The sequence below is a fragment of the Nothobranchius furzeri genome, chromosome 1, assembly GCF_043380555.1.
Source record: "Nothobranchius furzeri strain GRZ-AD chromosome 1, NfurGRZ-RIMD1, whole genome shotgun sequence".
NCBI lineage: Eukaryota > Metazoa > Chordata > Actinopteri > Cyprinodontiformes > Nothobranchiidae > Nothobranchius > Nothobranchius furzeri.
Genome location: NC_091741.1, coordinates 108829277 through 108852850, shown reverse-complemented (window position 1 = coordinate 108852850; position 23574 = coordinate 108829277). Strand labels below are relative to the sequence as shown.

The 23574-nt window shown below is 47.3% G+C and overlaps 1 protein-coding gene across 1 annotated transcript in view; it reads left to right on the top strand.

Annotated features, from left to right (window-relative positions):
• Positions 1-116, top strand: part of pcdh10b (protocadherin 10b) — a 21039-nt gene extending 20923 nt beyond the window's left edge. The window contains exon 5 of the mRNA XM_015964701.3: positions 1-116. This exon is cut by the window's left edge and continues 1034 nt beyond it. The gene's annotated coding sequence lies outside the window, so the exon portion shown is untranslated.
• The last annotated feature ends 23458 nt before the right edge of the window (positions 117-23574 follow it).

The window sequence follows — 23574 nt, the reverse complement described above, 5'->3', positions numbered from 1 at the left end:
TCTGTCATAGTTCCACATTTAGGAGGGAGGGCAGCGTTTTACAGTAGGAGCCAGTATTTGTTTCTCACACATAACAAACACCAACAAGTCAACAATAAAAAAAAATGAATAAAGAATCATGTTCTCATCTCTGTTTGATGTGGCAGATTGAAAAATAAAAACAGGATTAGAGCTCAGATTTCATCAACTAAAGCTGCTTTAGCCTGGAGCTACGAGATTTATTAGTAAACAAAGAGATCATGTGAGGAGACTAAATTCCCACCAGTGCCGTCTGGCGTCTTCGGTACTCACTGGTCCAGACTGAGTTCTGCTTTAGGAACTTTGGTTTTACCGGTGAACAAGATAAATGCCTCCTGTTCCTCCGCTGCAGCATCAGCTAATCTGTGATCGGCACGGTGGCCTGCTGCAGATGATTGGATCACTCAGCAGGATTACTAAATCCTGGATTTACACAGCTAAACAAACATGATGAAACTTGGTCAAGCTCAGCTTTCATCTCCTACCCTGGATCAGTTTCGTTCTATTCCTGGGAAGAACCTCAGATTTCCTACAGTAGGTCCACGTTTTACCTCCTTCTGTCTGTTCGTGTCAGAGAAGATGTTTGTGTCCGTACCAACCAACCAACCATCCATCCACCTATCCATCCATCCGTCCATCCACCCGTCCGTCCGTCCATCCATCCATCCATCCGTCCATCCATCCACCTATCCATCCATCCGTCCATCCACCCATCTGGGCGACGGTGGCACAGGAGTTAAGTGCTCGCCCCGTAATCGGAAGGTTGCAGGTTCGAGCCCCGCTCAGTCTATCGCTGTCATGTCCTTGGGCAAGACACTTAACCCACGTTGCCTGCTGGTGGTGGTTGGAGGGACCGGTGGCGCCAGTGCTCGGCAGCCTCGCCTTTGTCAGTGTGCCCCAAGGCAGCTGTGGCTACATCGTAGCTCATCACCACCAGTGTGTGAATGTGTGTGTGAATGGGTGAATGACTGTGTTGTAAAGCGCCTTGGGGGGTTCCAGAACTCTAGAAGGTGCTATATCAAATACAGGCCATTTACCATATCCATCCATCCATCCATCCATCCATCCATCCATCCACCCATCCATCCGTCCATCCATCCATCCATCCATCCATCCATCCGATGAAGCTCATTCAGCAGATGACTCCCCAGGTGAACACCAACCCCTCATCCCCACCTGATTGAGTTAACCATCTGTAATTAAACATTTTAGCTAATTAATGTGACCAGATGACTAAATTCACCATTAACGATTCATTAGTTTATTTCCAAGTGATTTATTATTAAGTAGCATTTTTATTAGATGGTAATCTTTATTATGAATGGTTATATTAGCTTATCTGGCTTTCATATGAAAGTTTAACCCTTGAAAGTTTTGGTAGAAGGTCTGAAGCACTCTGATGTGCTCTTGACTTATCTACTGGACGTGGTCAACCTTTATCAGATATATTTTATTATCAGCTGCATGTTCCAGAGCTTCATCAGACTGCTCTCAGCTGATCTGATCATAAAACTGACATTCAGAATTACTTATCCTAAAAGTTAACAAGATGACCTGAGGGAACCAGTCAAGATTGATCCAATCATCTGCATCCTCCCCCATTGTGTCCTCTGTCTGAGTAACACAACCCAGATTCTGTAATCCTCTCATTACTGTTTACAAGAGTGGCATAGATGCGAGAGATCTTGTGTGTTTTCATCGGTCTTAAGTGGATTTCCCAGATATAATCTAGAGATGGATTATAGTATTTATTTACAACTGAAGATCCACTAATAGCGAGGTAGATCTCAGACCCAAACACAGACTGATCCTTCAGTAACATGCTGAATATTCTGTAAAGCAGTCGAAAGCTTTGGAGTTAGAATCGTTTATTTGTAAATCAATTTGCAAGACGCTTCACAAACAGAATAATAAATAAATAACATTTAAAAAATGAAAAACGATGCAAGAGAGCCCAAAATAAACAGAATGGACAGAAATTTTAGCATGAAGAGGAGGTAGTGAGGAAGAGGAGGATGAAAAGAAGGTCACACCAAAGCATGAACAGGTGAGTATAAAGGAGACCACTGAGTCCATTGATCTCAGGCTCAGGGGGAGAGAGTTCCAGAGTCTGGGGGCCACAGCAGCAAATGATCTGTCACCTTTGGTCTTTAGCCTGGTGCTGCACAACCAGTAGGCTTTGATCACTGGACCTCAGGGACCTGCTGGGGGTGTAGGGACTAAGAAGATCACATATATATATGATGGTGCTTGTCCATGTAAGGCCCTATAGACCAGAACCAGGATCTTGAAATGAACCCTGAAGTTGACTGGCAGCCAGTGAAGCTGGAGGAGAAGCGGGTTGATGTGGGTGTGTTTGGAGGACTTGGTCAGAAGCCGAGCACAGGCGTTCTGAACCACCTGTAGACGGTTCAGGGAGGTTCTGCTCAGACACGTGAAAAGAGAGTTGCAGTAGTCTAAGTGTGAGGAGATGAAGGTGTGGATAACTGTCTCAAGTTCAGAGCGGGACAGAATGGAACTCAGCTTAGCAACGTTCCTGAGATGGAAGAAGGATGAGCGAACAAGAGAACTGACATGAGAACCCAGGGTGAGAGCCAGGTCAAAGGTCACACCAAGATTCCTGACAGAGGGTTTGGTGTGAGAAGCAAGCTGACCAAGAGAGTCTCTGACTTTGGGAACCGGCTTGTCTGGGGCACAGATGAGGATCTCAGTCTTATCTTCATTCAGCTGTAGAAAGCTCCCAGCCATCCAGGTTTTGATAGAGTCTAAGCAGGTGTGTAACAGCTGCAGCTTAGACATCTCATGGGGCTTAAAGGAGATGTACAGTTGGATGTCATCTGCATAAAGATGGTAGGATGTTCCTTTGATGCAGCTCAGGATGTGCTGAAGAGGAAGCAGATAGAGGAGGAAGAGCAGAGGCCCCAGCACAGAACCTTGTGGAACACCACAGGTAAGGGAGGTGGTGGAGGACCTGAACTTGAAGACGGCCACAGAGAAGGAGCGCTCAGACACATGAAAGGAGAACCACTCCAGAGGAGTTCCTGATAGGCCTACCCAGTCTCTCAGCCTCTTCAGTAGCAGGTGATGGTCAACAGTGGCACGTCCTCTGCATCACTGTGAGTCAGATGGTCATTAGGAGACGATTCTTGATCTAAAAAGAACTGCTTTAGTGGAGTGAGCTGAATGAAAACCTTATTGGAAACTGTCATAGATGTTATGTTCACCAAGAGAAGCTATGAGCTGTTTAGCCACAACCTTTTCCAAGATCTTGGAGAAGAGCAGACGTTTAGAGATGGGTCTGAAGCTGCAATGAGGAAGCTTAAAGATTGGGTGGATTACAGCATTCTTAAAATAGGCAGAGACGTGAGCAGCGCTGAAAAAAACAACAACATGAAAGTCTGATAATTGCTAAAGACATCTGACACCAGGCTAATTGTTGCCTCCAGAACTCCGTTCTGAAGTTAAAAATAGAACAAACAAGGTAAGGACCAATAATGAGGAGACATCAGTGCTGCTCCGCTCAGACTGAGAACAAAAGTTCAGTTTCATCATATCTTGTTCTTGTTAAATTAAAGCTTTTGTGTTTGACCTCCACTCAACACTAATCTCATAAACCAAAAGTGTTCAGCTCCACGTGCATTTATGAAGAGCAGCTTCTGATGAGAAGAACCAGAGAATAATAAAAGATAAATTAGAAAGAATAAAGAGAGCCTTGTAAATCCCCAAACGGAGGCTTGCACTGAGGTGGACGATAAAACAAAGAGTCTCCTCTCTCTTCCTACCGTCTTTGAGTCGCGGCGGGGTGGGGGGAGGACATAATTGTGATAGCAAGTCTCAAAGTCACTCACTTTACAAAAAGGCAATGAGGATTAAAAGTGGAGACTGAGCAGTTTCATGTCAAAGCGCTGCTCTGTTACAGATGACACTGGACACTCTGACAAAGAGTCCTTTCAACAAATCACCGCGTGAATTTGTCGCTGATCCTTATGCTTGGTCGGCCTGAAGGTTATGAATGTATGGGCTCTTCATCCGAGGAGAACAGAGCTCCACACTACTAATGTCAGAGTATAAGCTGTGGTAGAAGAAAGAGAAGGAAATGGCACCATACTGGGTCAGGACAGGAACCGGCTCAGCAAATTATACCTACAGAGTGTTTGAAGAACATCTGGGTCCCAGAGCTGCACCGACCCAAAGGTTCTAGCATCAGCCATGTAAACATCTAAGCTGCGACAAAATGTTAAAAAACAAAAACAAAACAAAGATAAACGTGTAAAGACAACTAGATCCACGGAAATGTTAAAGGTGCTGCCAGCGGTTCATCAGTCACCGTGGTAACCTCCCAACATCCCAGTTGGGTCATAACAAAGACTTTAAAAATGGGACCCAATGCCTCCTCGCTTGATACCCAGCATCAAAGGGTTGGATTGGGGGGTTAAACCACCAAATGGTTCCCGAGTGCGGCTGTGTCTGCAGCTCACCGCTCCCCACGGGGATGGGTCAAATGTGGGGAACAAATTTCAAACACACACCAGTGTGTGTGACAACTAGTGGGACTTTACTCAACCACCCTCACAGGAAGTCAGATTAAGAAGTAAGCTTCAGACCAAAAGATGCTCTGGGAGAAGACCATTGACCCTCTGGACAAACCCTGCGCACCCATATGAGAGAAGAGCTGAAGGGAAGCCTGGTGGGGGGCTCCCACCACTGCCAGATTACAGTTTACAGCTGATTGACAAACAGATTTTTAATCTTTTTTGTTGTTCTTGTGAAGCTCCTCGTGATTTTCACCTTGAGAGGTGCTGTAAAAAATGTTTCTTCTTCTTCAACCTCTGAGCTAACCAAAGCTAACGCAGGTTGGGGGAGACTTTCTGCCAGACTTGGCCACCCTTTTAGACTGTACCACTTTAACATGAGGATGTTGGTCCAGTCCAGCTATGTATAAAAGTGGCAATAAATCAAATTGTGATTCTGATTTAATAAACACACACAGACCCTGTGTGAAGCCGACCCTTCAGAGGGGTTATTGAGGGACCCCTGCTTTATTCAGTCCAGTTTATTAGCTCTTAACTTTGTTTTTCATTAAATGGACGAATCAAAGCTGAATAATATGTAGGTGCAAATGTGCTTCCACACATATTGTCAGGTTCGGTGGGCTGAGCTGGAGTGGTTATGAGACCCAGGCGCGGAGAGAGTGGTGGATGGAGACTGATATGTGGCAGCGTGGGAAGTTCTCTTCCCGTATGGTTTGTAGAGTTAGTGTCTTAGGTCTTACAATGGCTTGGCGTCTATCGTTAGATGATGACTGAGTGCCGGCTCCGCTGTGACAGGTCCTTAAATAGGCTCAGCGGGATGACGTCACCGGGAAGCGTCGGTGACAGGCATGCTGGGAACTGGAGTGCAGCGCCAGCCCGGCCCGCAGAGGAGGTTAAGAGGAGGAGTTCATGACAGGACCCCCCCGCGAGGGACGGCTCCAGAAGGCCCAGGGCAACGAGACCAGAAATCAGCCAACAGGGAAGGATCCAGAAACGAGCGGGCAGGCTCCCAGCTACGTTCCTCCGGACCGTAACCCTGCCAGTCCACCAAATACTGCCATCCACGGCCCCGGCGGCGGGCGTCCAGAATCTTGCGGACGGTGTAGACGGGGTCCCCATCGACATCTCGGGGCGTCGGCACCCGGGCCGGAGGCGGATGGAGAGGAGAAGACACCACCGGCTTGAGCTGTGAGACGTGGAATACCGGGTGCACCTTAAGAGTGGAAGGGAGGCGCAGCCGGTAAGCGACCGGACCGAGGACATCTCGGACTGGGAAGGGCCCCAAAAAGCGAGGCGACAGCTTCCTGGAACCAGCCGGAAACCGGAGGTTTGCGGTAGAGAGCCAAACCCGGTCACCAGGCTGGAACACAGGGCCGGGCCGGTGGCGGCGGCAGTGTTGTCGGGAGTACTCCGTATTAGCCCGGGTGATGGCGGCGCGAGCCCTGATCCAAGCGAGATGGCAGCGGCGGACCATATCCTGAGCCGCCGGAACCTCCACCTCCGGCACCTGATGGTCAAAAAGAGGGGGCTGGTATCCGTAGCAGGTCTCGAAGGGCGATAGACCCGTGGCGGAGGACGTCTGGAGGTTGTGAGAGAGCTCCGCCCATAGGAGGTAACGAGGCCAGGTGGACGGTTGAGACGAGGCGAAGCAGCGTAAGTAACGCCCAAGCTGCTGGTTTGCTCTCTCCGTCTGACCATTAGTCTGGGGATGATAGCCTGACGACAGACTGGCAGAAGCGCCCACCAACCGACAGAAAGCCTTCCAGAAACTTGAGATGAACTGAGGCCCTCTGTCAGACACCACGTCCTGGGGGAATCCGTGGAGCCTCACCACATGATCGAGGAGGAGCTCCGCCGTCTTCTTAGCCGTGGGGAGCCCTGCCATAGCCACTAAATGCACAGCCTTCGAAAAGCGGTCGGTGATGGTGAGGATGGTGTCCAGGTGGTCGGCAACGGGAAGCCCCGTGACAAAGTCCACACCTATGTGCGACCACGGCCTTTTAGGCACAGGGAGCGGTTGCAATTCCCCGGCTCCAGGTTGGGTGGTGGACTTAGACCGGGCGCAAGTGTCACATGCAGCGGTGTATTCACGCACGTCCTTTCTCATAGAGGGCCACCACAGGGCCCGGCGGAGGAACTGGAAGGTACGAGCCTGGCCTTGGTGTCCCGCGAGCCGTGAACTATGCCCCCACCTCAAGGCCTCCTGTCGACACACGGCCGGAACGTAAAGGCGGTTAGGAGGCGTCTCTGGGGGCGCCGGGTCCGCCGGGAGAGCCGCCCGGATGGAGGCTTCCAGGGGCCATTGCAGGGCGGCCAAGAACCGTTCGGTCGGGAGGATGGACCTCGGTTCAGGAGGCCTTGGATCCTGGGTGTGTTGACGGGACAGGGCGTCCGCCTTGAGGTTCTTTGAGCCGGGGCGGTAGGCGATGTGAAAGTTATAAGGTTCGAAAAAGAGGGCCCACCGGGCCTGACGAGGGTTGAGTTGGCGAGCGGTCTGAATATGGATGAGGTTCTGATGATCAGTCCAGATTAGAAAAGGAGTGGGGGTACCCAGGAGCCACTGTCGCCACTCCTCCAGGGCCCACTTTATCGCCAACAATTCCCGGTCCCCGACCCCATAGTTCTGCTGGGTAGGAGAGAACTTCCGGGAAAAGAATGCGCAGGGATGGAGTTTGGAGTCCTGGCCACGTTGTGACAGTACGGCTCCCGCGCCCGTCTCAGAGGCGTCCACCTCCACAACGAAAGGCCGGGTTAGGTCCGGGTGGAGGAGGATGGGCTCGCTTACAAAGCGGCGGACCAGCTCATGGAAGGCAGCAACAGCCTCCGGGGAGAGGCGGAAAGGGCGAGGCTGATTGGTTGTTTTCGTCAGGGAAGTTAATGGTGACGCCAGGGCGCTGAAGTTGCGGATAAACCGGCGGTAGAAGTTGCAGAACCCCAGGAAACTCTGCAACTGCTTCAGGGTCTTGGGTAGTGGCCACTGCGCGACCGCCTGAACCTTCTGTGGGTCCATGCGCAGGCCCTGGGAGGAGATGATGAATCCCAGAAACGAGGTGGACTCCTGGTGAAAAGCACACTTCTCCAGTTTACAGAATAAGTCGTGCTCCAGGAGGCGTGACAGAACGGCTCGAACATGCTGGGTGTGTTCCTCGGCCGTGCGGGAGTAGATGAGGATGTCGTCCAAATAAACAAAAACCCAACGACCCAGCATGTCACGGAGGACATCAGTGATGAAACGCTGGAAAACGGCAGGGCTGTTGCAGAGGCCGAAGGGCATGACCAGGTACTCATAATGTCCAGTGGGTGTAATGAAAGCGGTTTTCCACTCCTCTCCTTCCTTTATGCGGATGAGGTTGTATGCACTGCGGAGGTCCAGCTTGGTAAACAGTGTGGCTTGGGCAGTGGCGTCCAGAGCCGTGCTCATTAAGGGAAGAGGATGGCGGTCCCTGATGGTGATTTTATTCAATCCACGATAGTCTATACAGGGCCGGAGGTCACCTTCCTTCTTCTTCACAAAGAAGAACCCTGCCGCCCCAGGAGACGTGGAATGTCGGATAAACCCCTTCTGGAGAGCCTCATTGATGTAAGCGTCCATCGCCTGGGTCTCTGCCGGGGAGAGCGAGAACAGCCGACCCCGAGGCGGGGTGGTTCCGGGCTGAAGCCTGATCTCCAGATCGTAGGGGCGATGAGGAGGCAGCTTGGTGGTAGGCTCTTTTGCAAAGACCCGAGCCAGATCGTGGTATTGGGGTGGAAGGAGTGTTAAATCCACATCCTTGGGTGGTGTCTCCCTAGGCTGTGATCCTGGAGACGGATGATGAAGGCGACAGTTAACACCCCATGCCATGACTTTACTGGTGGACCAGGAGATGTGAGGGTCGTGGAGGCGGAACCAGGAATGACCCAGAATGAGAGGAGTCGTAGGGGCGTGAATGACCAAGAAATGAAGGGTCTCTACGTGTTCTCCGATGGTCATCCGGAGGTTCTGGGTTCGGTGCGTGATCGGATATGGCATGAGAGGGCACCCGTCCACTGAGGTGACGGGAACGGGATGATCGAGGAGGGTGAGTGGAATCTTGAGCCGGTTGACCAACCCCTGATCGATAAAGCTTTCTGCAGCTCCAGTGTCGAGGAGGGCCACCAGGGGGACCGGTCCTTGGCTCAGCTGGAAGGAGACCGAGAGGGTGGTGTGATGAGGAGCTGCATGAGTGGAAACTCCGAGTGAGGCAGCTCCTACACCGACCCGGAGGGACCGTTTCCCGGGCGTATGGGGCATGTTGCACGGGGATGACCCAGAGCCCCACAATAGGCGCATCGTCCCTCCTGAAAACGGCGCGCCCGTTCCTCAGGGGGCAAATGACCCAGTTGCATGGGTTCCTCCATGGGTTGGTTCTCCTGACGGCGGGGTAAAGTTCGGGATTGTACGGGAACCACCCTCACTCCTGGTCTGGTGAGGAGGCAGCGGTCCAGCTGGAGAGCCAGGTCCACCGCCTGGTCCAGGGTGGTTGGAGCCTCGTGACCAATCATGCCCTCACGGATGCGGGGTGACAATCCCTCCAAGTACACAGCCTTCACCGCGGCATCACCCCAGGTTAGACGGGCAGCGGTGGTCCGGAAGCGTGAGGTGAATTCGGCCACGGTCTGAGAGCCTTGTCGAAGCTGGAGCAGGCGTGTCTCATCTGCGACCTCGCTGCTGGGATGAACGAATGCCTTCTTCAGTTCTTTCACGAAGGCTTCATAGTCGTTGCAGACTGGGGACTTCTGATGGTACAGAGCAGCCGCCCATTCACCGGCTCGCCCAGTCAGCAGGGAGGTTAACAGAGCCACGCGAGAGCAGGAAGTCGGGTAGCGTGCCGGCTGACACTCAAAAGTCATTGACAGAACGGCCAACATGCTCTCCGGGGATCCTTTAATCCCATCCCATTTCTCTGGGAGACTTAGATACGGCTCCACCACGTTAGGAGTGGCAGATGACTGTCGTTGGAGGGCTGAGGAGAGTTGGACTACCAGTTCGGTGACGGAATCGAGTTTGGATGCGAGGCGATCAGTAACAGCACGCAGCTGATTGTTCTCCACACGGAGTTGGGCGTTGTCCGCCTCCTGGCGTTCTACTCGGCTGAGCAGCTGCGCTACCTCAGCTCGCAGCTGTGCGATCTCCGCTGGGTCTACTCGGGACTCAGTCATCCTGTCAGGTTCGGTGGGCTGAGCTGGAGTGGTTATGAGACCCAGGCGCGGAGAGAGTGGTGGATGGAGACTGATATGTGGCAGCGTGGGAAGTTCTCTTCCCGTATGGTTTGTAGAGTTAGTGTCTTAGGTCTTAGAATGGCTTGGCGTCTATCGTTAGATGATGACTGAGTGCCGGCTCCGCTGTGACAGGTCCTTAAATAGGCTCAGCGGGATGACGTCACCGGGAAGCGTCGGTGACAGGCATGCTGGGAACTGGAGTGCAGCGCCAGCCCGGCCCGCAGAGGAGGTTAAGAGGAGGAGTTCATGACACATATCTGGTGAATCTGATCTAAAACAGACATAAGCCAGCTGTTAAGTATTAATTATGTCAGTTTTCACCAGAGACGTAGCACAACAGATGGTGCGACTAAAGCAGGGCCACTTTGTTGTTCCTGTTTTGGTCTTCTTATTAAAACTTAATGCAGCGGCCTACATTCTAAAGCCACTTCAGACAAAGCAAGTTTAGTGAAAGAGGGAAGCAGAATATTCACACTGTTTTTAACATGACATGAAATGAGGAACAAACCTCGTTTCCAGGTAAATCTGAAAGTTTCTGAAACATGAGTCATCAAATTCCTTCATCCTTCAGTCTGAGATGAGGAGTGAGAGAGAAGTATTACGATACACCGGCCGTCAGTCCTTTTATTCACATTGTCACGATGGTCGACTGGGTACGGGAGTTGAGCTTGGAAAGGATGTTAGAAGGCTGGATTATTCGGTAGGAAACTCTGTTCATGGATTTCAAAGAAACGATGACTGAGTGAAGAGCCGGTGCGGCGTCTTCCATATATAGGCTTGGGAGTGACTGGGAGAATGCCGGGAGTTCCCGCGAGGATCATGCTGGGAAATGTGGTCCAAGATGGAGGCCGGTTAGCTGGGAGAGGTCGGTCCGGGGGCTTGGGCTCTGACACACATGAGGCGTCAGCAGCCTGCAGCTCTGGGTTCATCAGGCCCTTCGAAGTGGCTCTTAAAGCTGACTAAGATCATTATCAACTCATTGCTGATAATGCACAGAAACTGCTCATGTTCGTGTGTTTAATGACACCTTTATGGCTTTTGATTCAGGGTCTCATTTGGTTCTGGTACTTCTTGATCTATCAGCAGCCTTTGATACGATTGATCACAACATCCTGATCTCCAGAACACACACATGCGCTGGCATCTCAGGTTTGGCCCTTGACTGGTTCTAACAGGAACATCAGGGCCATGGTGGACGACTACTCATCGCAGTCGGTCTCCCTTCCCTGGGGTGTCCCTCAAGGTTCCATTCTTGGCCCTTTGCTGTTTTCCCTCTATATTCTGCCTTTAAGAGCCATTGTCAGACAGCATGCTATTTCAGACCATCTACAGCCAAATCTATTTTTCTCTTAAACCCACCGAATGCACTAAGCTTCTGTTTAATTGTCTTCATGACGTGAAGGAGTGGTTGCTGAGCACTTCCTCCATCTGAATGACTCTAAAAAAGAGGTAGTTGTTTTTAGTCCCGACAACATAAGAGCGACCCAGTCACCTGACCTCCACTCTCTTTCTCCTCGTGTAACATCCTCCGCTTCAAACCTGGGAGTAAGAAGTTCTGAAGATGGACGCGCAGGTCAACAGCACAGTTAAGTCCTGCTTTTACAACCTTAGGCGAATTTCTAAATTAAAGCTCATCCTGAGTGTCTGTCTTCTAGAGTCAGAGATTCACGCCTTCATCACATCCCGGCTAGATCACTCCAACTCCTGTTCATACGGCATCAATAAAGCGGCTCTGTCCAGACTTCAGCAGCAGGGTTCCTGACTGGAGCTGACAGAAGACAGCACATCACACCCGTTCTTGGGTCACTGCACTGGTTGCCCGTTCAATTCAGAATCAAATTCAAAATTCTGCGCCTTGCATTCAAATTTTGAAGGAACTCCTCCAGTTTTACCGGCACTCTCATGCTCTTAGGTCTGCAGATCAGCTCCTCCTCACCGTCCCTCAGGCACATTTGAGGAATTGCAGGGAAAGGGCTTTTTCTATCTGTGCCCCGAAACTGTGGACCTCACTACCCGTTCAGTTTAGGCAAGCACCCTCGTTTGCCATCTTTAAATTTCAGATGAAAACACACTAGTTCTCATTGGCCTTCGATTTTTAAAGCATTTCTTCTTTCAATTTGGTTCTTGGTTGATTTTGAATCTTTGGTCTGGCTACTTTTAAATCCATGGTCTGTTTTTATGGTTCCAGCTTGTTTGGTTGACCAATCTTTGTTTTACTATTTTTAGATTGTTTTTATGATGTGACTATTTTATGCGTTGTTGTTTTTTTTATTACGCTCAGCGCTTTGGTTGGCTGTAATGCCATGTTAAAGGCGCTTTATAAATAAAAGTGATATGGTATGATATTGTGTCCATTTCTTGCTAACCTTCTGCAATAAGCTGACTGAGTTTTTGCAGCAGAACGACTTTGATAATACATGTAGTTGAGCTGCACTTCAGCACAACTTAAACCAGTGCTGGTTTGTTGCTGGTGCCCAGCCGGTTCTTTCAAACATCCAGTTCCTTTTCCACAGACTCAAGGCTTAAGTTGTAACAGTTTTTATTTTTTGCTGCCTCTTGGCCAGGACACCCTTGTAAAAGAGGTTCTTAACCTCAATGGGTCTCTATCCTGGTTAAATAAAGATTAAATAAAAATAAATAAAATAAATTCATCAGCTGAATAAACATTCACTTTCACAGCAGAGTCCTCCTCCTTCTTATTTACAACATTTAAAAAGTAACATATACAGGTGCGGGTCATAAAATTAGAATATCATGACAAAGTTGATTCATTTAAGTAATTCCATTCAAAAAGTGAAACTTGTATATTAGGTTCATTCATTACACAGACTGATAAATTTCAAATGTTTATTTCTTTAATTTTGATGATTATAACTGACAATTAATGAATGTTCCCATACATACATACATGCATACATACATACATACATACATACACACACACACACACACACACACACACACACACACACACACACACACACACACACACACACACACATATATATATATATATATATATATATATATATATATATATATATATATATATATATATATATATATTACAGTGAACATAACAACTGAGGTAGATCATCATAATGTGTGTAGTGAGTGCTCCCTAGCCTAAATCACCTATGTACGCAAACATCAGATAAGACAATGTAATTGTTGTGTCTACCACTAGGGGGCAGTAGAGGATGAGAAAACCTAGGTCAGAAGGAAAAGAAGTGAGTGATGCCTGGTTTATGCTTCTCCGTCAGCTCCGCAAAGGACAGACACGCACGGACTGACGGAAGCGTTTTGCTCTCATACTTCTCCGTCTCCTGGAGAGTGTTGCAAAGCAATGGCCCGGCAGGACAACAGAGGGCGTAGCGCTGTTCTGTGGTATCCTGTCATGTATCGGTCCAAGATAGTGTGTTTATATTGTGTTTTTTTGTGTATATGAGACTTTTAACATGGACATATTTGTCTCTCATTCTCCCATCTCTTCATGCACTCCCCGCCTCTAAACCCACGTTTCCTGTCATTTCCGTCCACAAATAAAACGCTTGCTGCACATTTTTTCACTCCTCCAGTCACGGTAGAATTAAACGTTCATATTTTTAGAGTTTTTTCGTGAGGTATTCTTCAAGCTTCTCCATGTCTGCCGCTAGTTATCCTCTGCTCTCTTTGCAATGGCGGCGCTGTAAACAACAGCGGCGTCCTGACCAATCACAAGCTTGCGTTTATCCGTCTCGTTCGACGGATGTTTAGAAAAGTGGGCTCGACTCCGTACGTACTTGCGTGCCTGCAGGAGCCCTACGCAAGGATGGATAATGGCGTTGCTTGTCTCCGCACTGACGCAGACGGAGAAGCATAAATCAGGCTTTAGCAGTTAAAATGGATGCCTGGCTGCTACATGTGATGCAGGTTAAAAAAGAAAACTTGGATCCTGGCACAACAGTCATCCATAACAGTATTACTTGTACATATCAACTTATCAGGTGACCGTTTATTACACGTCTTTGCTTGTCATCTAGAATTGCCAAATTTGACCACAGGATGATACATACTGCACCTTTAAAGTAAAGAAGACCAGTTTCCAGCTCCTTCGCCCCACTGGTTTAAAGTGGAATTACAACTGTCTTAAACAACCCTGCTGCAGTCTGCTGTAGCTAGCACTGACAACGAGCTAACACTAACATGAGCAAGTTAACTCGTTTACTGCCATCGGCGACTAACTGGTTTCAGCTCTTGCTTCACTTCCAAAGACACAACTGTCTTACTTCCTCTTCCAGGCTCCACCATGATGCCAACAGAAAAGGAAACAACTTATATTTCTTTTTCTTGTGCTTCACTGACAATCGGCAAACTGAAAATGCTAACCGCTAGCTGCTAGCATTAAGAGCCGTAAAGCTGGTAGTGAGCTCCCCACAGGAAACCTTCCAGCTCAACAAAACTATCTAGTGTGGTTTTCGGTCAGCAGAGGGATGCAGAGTGGTGTCAGATATGAAACTGGTCAAGTTTCTAACTCAGCAACAACTGAGACCAATGTTATCTAATTTCTATAGTTTAAAAATCTATTTAGAAGTATTTCTGTGTTATAAGCTACTGTAGACTTTAGTTAGGGTTAGGGTTAGTGAAGCGGTGACAACGGGCCGTTCTCCACCTTGTCTTGTTTTGTTTGCGGGAATTCCAAAGTGGTTTTAGAAACAGTGTCATTTCCGTTAGTGTGATTTTTTATTGGTTATTGAGGAAAAAATCCCCACCAAGTAAAAACCTGCCACCTTTTGATGCATTGTTCCGGTCAGTGTGAAGTTTAATTTCACAAAGATTGAACATGGATCATAAAGACCCAATATTATCATATCATATAAACCAACTCTCTCTATGCATATTTACGTCGTGAGCTCGCTGTTACCCATGAGAGCCTAACAAAGCTTCGATTGATTCACTTCAGAGTAGACTATTATGGAAAGAACAATTGACATGCCAGTTCTTGAGGAGAGCTTAATCCATCACTGTCCAATGGTCTTGTTAGTTCCTCGCTACAAAGGAATTCCTAATTCACCCCAGAGGTAACGATGTTGCTGCAGCTTCTGCCCTCGTCTTTTAGAGTTGATGCTATTCCATTTATTCTTCTCAGTCATGCAGAGCACAAACAGGGGAGTGAATATGAATGAGTTGTCGGACGGATGGACTGATAAAGCATAGATAGCAGTAAGCAGGTTTTTCTAAAACAGGTATCCAATGCACTTCTACTGTGAGTGTTTGCTACACCAAACTGGCACAAATATAATCACTGCAGCTTCTAACACCTGCTTTCCATCAGCATCCACCTGCAGGAACTGAAGTGGTGGAGCAGTCATCCACCAGCTGGACGGCTGACTGGTTGCTCACTAGTCGTCTCACGTCTTGTCAGTTATCTCCAGGAAGACGTGTAATGTGTGTGGAACAACACAACACCATGAATGAGAAGGGTGACCACCTCCATCATGGATGGGTTTGTAAAGCGGCTGTCACGGTGTGTTATTGGGCTTCAGTTCACTTCCTTCTTAGTCTTCTTCATTTCTCTGGGTTCTTGTTTGGCTCATCTGTAATCCTCTCCCAGCATTAATGTCTGCCTCTATGTTAACACAGGCCTGCACGCACCAGAGAAGAAACCTGACCACACTCCAGCTCTTCTGTAGCTGACAGTAAGCATCGCTATTTTTATTTATTTATTTATTTTGATAAATAATGACAGAGTGCAGTCTGTGCTGTTCATCAGAGGCAGAACTTCCACCATGTCATTAACAGGAAGGAAAAATGTTCATGTAGAAACTTTAAAAACTGGAACAGGAGAAGGAACAACTGACTTCAAACATCTGCACGGCTTTGACCAATGTGGACAGCATGAATGTTACCCTGGTCACACGGGGTTGTTTCCTCCCACACTCACAGGGATGTTTGTATTTTACTGGCAGAAATCTGTAAATAAAACAAAAGGCAAGAAAAAAGTTTTAAACCTTCAGCTGACAACAAAACACATTTCCTGTTTCCATGAAGAGCATCACGTACTCTCTCACACCTATGAAGAATGAGAGGTGGCCCTCAGCCCATCTGCTACATCCATCACGGTAAGCAGCCGGAACACCGGCGATCCGAATCCAGATGGAAAACAGGAACACAAAGTGTTTATATTCTGGTGCTTCAGTTGAAGCTAATTAAGCAGCAGACTCTCTGTGCAATAGGCAGACAGTCAATAACCCCCCCCCCCCCCCCCCACACACACACACACAACCAGTGGAGTTCTAGTCCTAACCCTAAGCTAAACTCACTTAAAGTGACGCTAATTCAAGCCATACCTCGAAAACCAAGTTTAATGTTGTCGACCAGCAAAATTTCCTAAAGACAAGTACACACACACACACACACACACACACACACACACACACACACACACACACACGCGCACACACACACACACACACACACACACACACACACACACACACACACACACACACACACACACACACACACACACACACACACACACACACACACACACACACACACTTAGCTCGTGTTGACATCAGTCTTTGCATCATGTTGCATCAGAGCGCCCTGAAACACACGGAGCTGCAGCCTGGGTGTTTGTCATAAACAACACGACATGGCCCTGGGATCCCAGCGTCCCTTGGGGTGGAGTTACCCACGCCTGGTTGCTGCACCTGCTGCCCCTCGGCTCTTGGGTCTCCCTTTGTGCCGTCCCTTTCTTCCCTAAGTCGCTGAGTTTGGGTTTGGGTTGTCTGGGAGAGATTCTTGTAGGGAGTCCCTGCTCTAAAAGCCTGAGAGGAAACTCCTCTGAGAGAAACAACAGAGCACAAAACATCAGATTAAAAACTAGCTCCACTTTTCTCAGACCCCTCACTTCACTCGTTAGATACCATTATCCTGTTATGTCAGATACTAGTTAGATAAAATACCCTGATTGCTATCAGGCATTAAAACCAGGTAAACACCAACATGGCAACATATTATTATTTACTCAACAGGTGTGATGCACATGTTCCTGCTCCTTTTGACTCATTAGCACCCTCCTCTCTCAGCTCAGACTCACAAAACCCTTAACTCCTATGGATCCCTTGAATGTTATTATTTACATCCGGGTAACACAACACTGGAGGGCAAAAGGACCCTCAGCAGCCACTAGCCAGATCGGTTTCTCCGCTAACAAAATAAAGCAGAGGGACATAGATGTTACTATTTTAGATCAGCTAACACATCTTTGTGCAGATGATAAAAATGTTAGTCTAAGCTAACGGTGTTTAGCGCAAAGCTTCCAGATTTGTTAGAAAGAGCTAATGAGCTGTGGGAAAGACCCTAGTGGCGGCTAAAATGGCGGTATCTATAATTATTTTATGAACATGTCTGAACTTTACACAGCTGAAGCAACAAACGTGTAACCAAATCTATTCTGTGTCGAGCAGGTTGATGCTGAAGGACACTGTTTGTCTTTGGAGAAAAACTGATGCTCCGTTTATTCTGACGAGCTCCGTAAACAGAAACACAAAACTAACGACATTAAAGGCTGGGCAGATCTCAGGACGGACAAACAGTTAATACATACTGTAAATAACTTTTATTTATTTGACTCACCTGGCGAGCTCAGTAAACACAAAACCAATGACAGTAAAGGCTGCCTGCTCCAATCTCAGAACACATTTTGTGTAATCAAGTAGAAATGGACAAATTTAACTCGGTTACAATAGCATAAACATGTCATTAGATGGCTGTAACTTGTCCGTGTCTGGACATGTGGGGCAGATAATCATCTTTTTTATTCTGTCATGAGACTTTGTCTAGTTGTTAACTAGGGATGTGTACTGGTGAAATTCTGGCGATACGATACGTATCACGATACAGGGGAGACAATACAATGTATCATGATATATTGCGGTACATTCATTCAGACGTTTTACACGATTTTTATCGTCCAAGCTGATACTTAACAATTTTAACACGAGGTATCTGAATCATAACAGAGGGATTTGCGTTTCAGTGGTGGAAACAAAATCCATGGCACACTGCTGCCATCTAGGGGTCGGCGTTAGAATTGCACTAAAAGAAAAGAAAATACACAAATGCTTGCATGTAAATTCTTCCAAAAATTAGATACACGGCTTTTGAATATTGATGTAATACCGCAGGAAAGAAAATCACGATATACTGCCATATCGATATTTTTTTACATCCCTACTGTTAACCATTGCCTTTGGCGTATTATATCAGCAGGAAACCTGTAAAAAAATTTTGTTACTGTCCATCTTTCCTCTACTTGTGCAGCCTGCAACGCTGCATGTGTTAACCGTACTGACAGATTTTATTTAGCCGTGATTTGACTCATTTGATTGAAAACTGACAGATAAAACAGTTGTCCAAGGGAAGGAGGCGTCTTTTTGGGAATTTTGAGCGTGTGACTTAGGCTCCTCCCCCACCGGTCAGCTCATGGGCCCCTGAACGAGGCCATAAAACTTATTTTGTAGTCCGCTTGCCTTACACCCTGAATCACACACACATACTTTGGTGATGTGTTTAGACTATGTCTGTCACATAGTTTGAAATGTATTAGCTTGTAAAAATTTGTAAATAAAACAACTATAAATCACGCGTGTCATATATGACATCACCACTGAATCTGTCCTCCATCAGCATACCTGCTACTGACCACATGCAGATGTTTGGTGGTTTTCACCATATTTAACATTCCTTCAGTTCCTGGAAGAAAGACGTGAAGCTCAGCCATTTTTGTCATAAGCGAAGCTCCAGACCAAGTTTCTTCCGTGTCCGGTTTGTTGACATCAGTTTTGCAAGACGAGGAGCGTTCAGCTTTGTGCTTTTTGTTTATAATACATCAGTTCATCCACACACAACACCTTCCTGCCACTGGGGGAAGCACACCTCAGTCCGTCACTCCGGATTGAGACAGCAGGAGGATTTCTGTGTCAGAGTGCAGCTGAATTAACAACGGGCTCTGCGGGAGTCCTCTATAAATCTGCACAGTGCTGTTGTAAACAAAACAGCCGAATGGGTTCTGGTACTGAAGGGCTTTGCAGCAGGAGCACATCTAACACTAACTAGCAGGTAAATAAAGCACGGTCAGGTGACCATTTTACAATGAATATGCATTATTCATGTTCTAACTGGTGTGGTACCAGTCCAGATGGCACCGATAGACCAGTCTGTGTTTTTATAATCAAGAAAGCGATTATTAGATTTCGTAAGCTGTCCTACAGGGTGGTGTTCCTGTGGAGAGGTCACACTTTGACGCACTGCCCGTCTGTGCTGCCAGATCTCTGAGGTCCAGAACATCACCTCAGCCTGGAACACCGACGCCTTCCTTCACACGAAGTTCACCAAACTGTGGTGATTAATACCAGACTGATAAGATGAGATAAAACCACCTCATTTCCTGGTCTGGAGCCTAATTTATGAATCTTGTTACGCAAAAAAGGAGGTCTGAACACTGCGTACATGACTTTACACGGACCTTTGTTTCTGGTGTCTGGAGACGGGGGAAGCAGACCTCAGTCCGTCACTCCGGATTGAAACAGGAGGAAGATTTCTGTGTCAGAGTGCAGCGCAGCAGTGAGATGGTGACTATAACACACGTATTTATAGGCCCTTACTAGCACACACACACGCACGCACGCACGCACACACACACACACACACACACACACACACACACACACACACGCACGCACGCACGCACGCACGCACGCACGCACGCACGCACACACACACACACACACACACACACACACACACACAGAGAAGGCCAGGAAGTGTTAAAGGTGACTTTCAGCAGATGGAGTTGACCTTCGTATTTGATCACACCTGCAATAACTCTTTAATCTCCTCCGGGAGAATCCACTTAGATAGACTGACTTCTGATGTTTACCCATATATCACATCCTCAAAAGTCCCTTCAGTCACTCCAGGAGATGGGTGGACCTTCACCCAGCCACAGCTGATGGAGCAGCAGGTCTCATGCTGGTGAGCAGAGTTCAGGGATGAAAGGAAAATGACTTCTTTACCAACTGAAAACTGTCTGAAAGTGCTTTCCTTTTTCTGGTTCAGCCCGGAACCGAAACCCTCTCCAGCTGTAGCTGTTTGCTCAAGAGCAGCGTCTCTGTGACACTTGGACACCTCATGCACGGCCACGCATGCATTTTGTCCTGCTGCAGGTTGCTGTTGTTTACCTGTGGGCTGCCCAGCTAGTCCAACACGTATTAACCCCGGAGCCCGGCTAACTGAGCCGCGTCTCGCTCCGGTCTCCAGGCTCATTAAGGAAACACCAACTGCAGCAGGGCAGCACTGGGAGGCCGTGATCTGTGCTGCTGGCGTGGATCAAGCTGTTGTTTTCAGGTCTGCAGCGTAGAGTCCTATTTATATCTGAGCCTGTAGCAGCTATTAGCTGCAACCATTCTCCTCACAAACCCAAGCTCATCCTTTTCTGTGATGATTTCTAATCATCTTAATTTCTGGAGCTGACCTGGCTGTGAGAGAGGAGCAGAGCCTTTCCCACACTTCCCACCTAACAAACATCACTCTGGAGAAAAGTCAAGCCGCTGAGACAAAATGATCAGCCTGCAGCCAGGATAAGGTTTTTACGTGGGATCAAACGGAGTGGCCCTGAAGAAGTCTCAACAAGCCTAGAACCCAAACGCAGAATATTTTCGAGACGATGCGTTCCGTAGCTAAGTCAGTGATGCTGACTCATTCCCTCTCTTTCACTGAGCGGAAGCTCCACACAGCACATGGACCATCTGACTTTTACAGCGTGTGAGCAACACGGCCTGGCTATCATTCTTAAAGGGTTTGTGTATTTGTGTATGCAAAACACGGCTCTTTAGGATCGGAGGATAAACAGACGCGATGGGCTGAATCTGAAACCTGATCCAATCAGCTCGGAGATAAGGAGGCAGGCCTGGGACATGCTTCATCCTGGGACGAAAAATAGCAAAGATATTAGAAGTCATTTCACTCCCGACAGCCATTCGTTAAAACCAGGTCTTTAAATCGTTTTTTTCTCATTACAAATGTCTTCTCTTGTAGCTACTTGCACAGTAGAAAGATTCCCACTTTGTCTGGCTCCAATTGTGTGTCTTCTAAAATTAGTATTTATATTAATTATCTTAAATTAACTGTCAAACTGCTTAATTAGCATTATTAATGTTTGGTGGTAAAAGCCGAGTGGTAGCTGAGAAATGAGCCAAAGCCCTGCAGACCCGACATCTCCATCTAAAAGAGTTAATTACTCTAATTAATAAAGCGTTGGGGTGATTCACATTCGTTATGGGCAGAAGGAGGAACAAAACTATGACCTACGACCTGCAGGCGTGTCCTCACTACTAACATTGAGACATCCTAACAGCCACATGGACCTACAGGACCATGCTGGGTACAGGCGTGACCTTGGAGGTGTTGTTTTATGTTAGTTAATCCGGTCCTCACCCCGATGCATAGCAGCGCGTGACGTAATGTACACGTTTTACTCCTTCTGTTAACCGGGGCACGCATTCCACGCAGCTGGAACGGCGAGGTCTCGAAACGACTGAATTTACAAGGCCACGTGTGATTTTGGTAGTTCACGCAATAACAAGCAGGGAGGAAATACCTCAGCTACGGAGGTTTCACAGGTAATGACATACTCTTCTACTAGTAAAACAACTGGACATGTGCATGTCTTTTATTTTGAAAGCTTGCAGATGTTTTGCATTGCTTTTGTTTTTGACTTCCTGTCTGGCCTGAGCTGAACTGCTGACCTTGATGTGTTCTTGGAACGTAGCATTAAAAAAATGGACTCAAAGCGTTAGCGATGATTAATGATTCAGTGTGTTAAGTAATGTGTTGTGTTTTCCAAGCATTATTCATGAACTCACAGCAGCTCTTAAACATCAGGATGTCCACACCATGATTCATTTCTGGGATGGCTCATACGTTGCTGTCAGACCAGGCTGTGAACATCCTGAGCTCAGTGTTCACCTCCACATCAGCATGTTCTAACCCCAACCCTACACACAGCATTTCTAGAGATCAGAAGGTCACATTCAAGCACTTTTGTGAATTTTTCTGTGTGAATCTGAATAAAAGAGCTTTCAATCTCCTAGGTTACCGCTCATCCCAGTTTTAAGAGCTTGTTGTGAAAAGAGCCCCTTCAAAATAATGACCATGAAGAACATTGCCACGTTCTCTGACCTGCCTGCCTCCCAACGTTTTCGGCTCATTTAGACTCCTGAGCAGGAGGTCATAGGTCTATGGCGCGGTATGGGGGCCAAAATTAAGACCACTGCCCAGCAGGAGGCTATATAAATTCCGAAGCAAACGGCCAATCTGATTAATGATAAGCTGGCACCGGTAACTGAGAGGCTGGCACTGCTTCCTGAGAAATAGCGCCTTTACCGGCGTTACTACTAGATACGCTCGGGACTAGCAGCCCTCGGCTGGTCAGTGACTGGATCACACACTCCCTCTGCTGTCTATTAGCATGGATAGGCTAGCGTTAGCCTGGACGGGCTGGTGTTAGCATTGGAGAGGCTAGCCATTAGCATACCACGCCATAATAGGTCAGCCCTGTTCCTAAAAACAAGAACCCAGGATAAGGAAGGTGGAGCTCTGAGGGGAAGTAGCCCTTTCTCTTGTTTTCACAGGGAAGCCCAGACCAGGATCCTTCCTGGTCCTGTTAATTTCATTTACTGTAGGGCTGCCAACTCTCACGTAATGAATGTGAGACACACACATTTGACTGTCTTCACATATTTTCACGTCACATCCCCAAAGCCTCACACTGAAAAAAGTGACTCTATCTGAGCTACACATACTGCAACCCCCCCCCCCCCCCCTCAATCATTTGATGATCGAGAGTAAGGATTTTCCCGCCCCCTAGCAGACAGAATCCTTTACTACAGACAGCTTTTATGGCGCTAAACAAGACAAACCTCATCAGTACTCTTGATTTTTTCAAAATAAAACATACCAATGAGTCAAGTCAAGTAGCCAGGAGCGTTTATAGATGGGTGGAGCATAAAGTCTAAAACATAAAGAATAAAATATCAACTGTAAGATGACAGTTAAACTTTATTATTTTTAAATGTTTTAGTATTTTCAGCATTAAACTGAGCTAGCTTCATGCTCCCAAACATTTCTGCGGTCTATCACTGCCTCAGTGATGCTCTCTCAGTCCGCCAGGCACCGCGTTTTTCTAACAGCAAGTGTGGATGAAATACGTCTCCACTGTAGCATCATCAAGGTTCTCTAATTTGTGGCAAAGGTCACATTTACCCAGCTGGGTCAAGCTGGGTCAGACAGTAACTGGGTCAGTCATGATGTCTGAAGAATATATCTGATTATCTGCTGCTGTTCCATCCCAGAAGAAGGACACTTTAAGTTCACGATAATAATTAAATAATAATATTAATAAACTCTTTGACTTTATTACTATTTATTATAATCATCATAAATAATCACTTGGTTCAGTATAAATGTATTTTAATTACATGAAATGAATTAATATGCTTTGGGTATAGTTATGATTATGTTTGATGATCAGTAATGTGTGCTCAGCAAATCAGAAGGCCAGCTTCCACCTTATCCATCTAACACAGAGTTTATCCAGAGTAAACAATAACTGCCAACATGTTTTTGAAGCATGACCAAAGCTTTCTTGCTGAGAGTGGGTGTGTTCTGAGGACTTGCAGCAGCTAACTAACTTGCAGCAGCTTTCACGTCAGTTCTTGAACCAACACCATCCTGA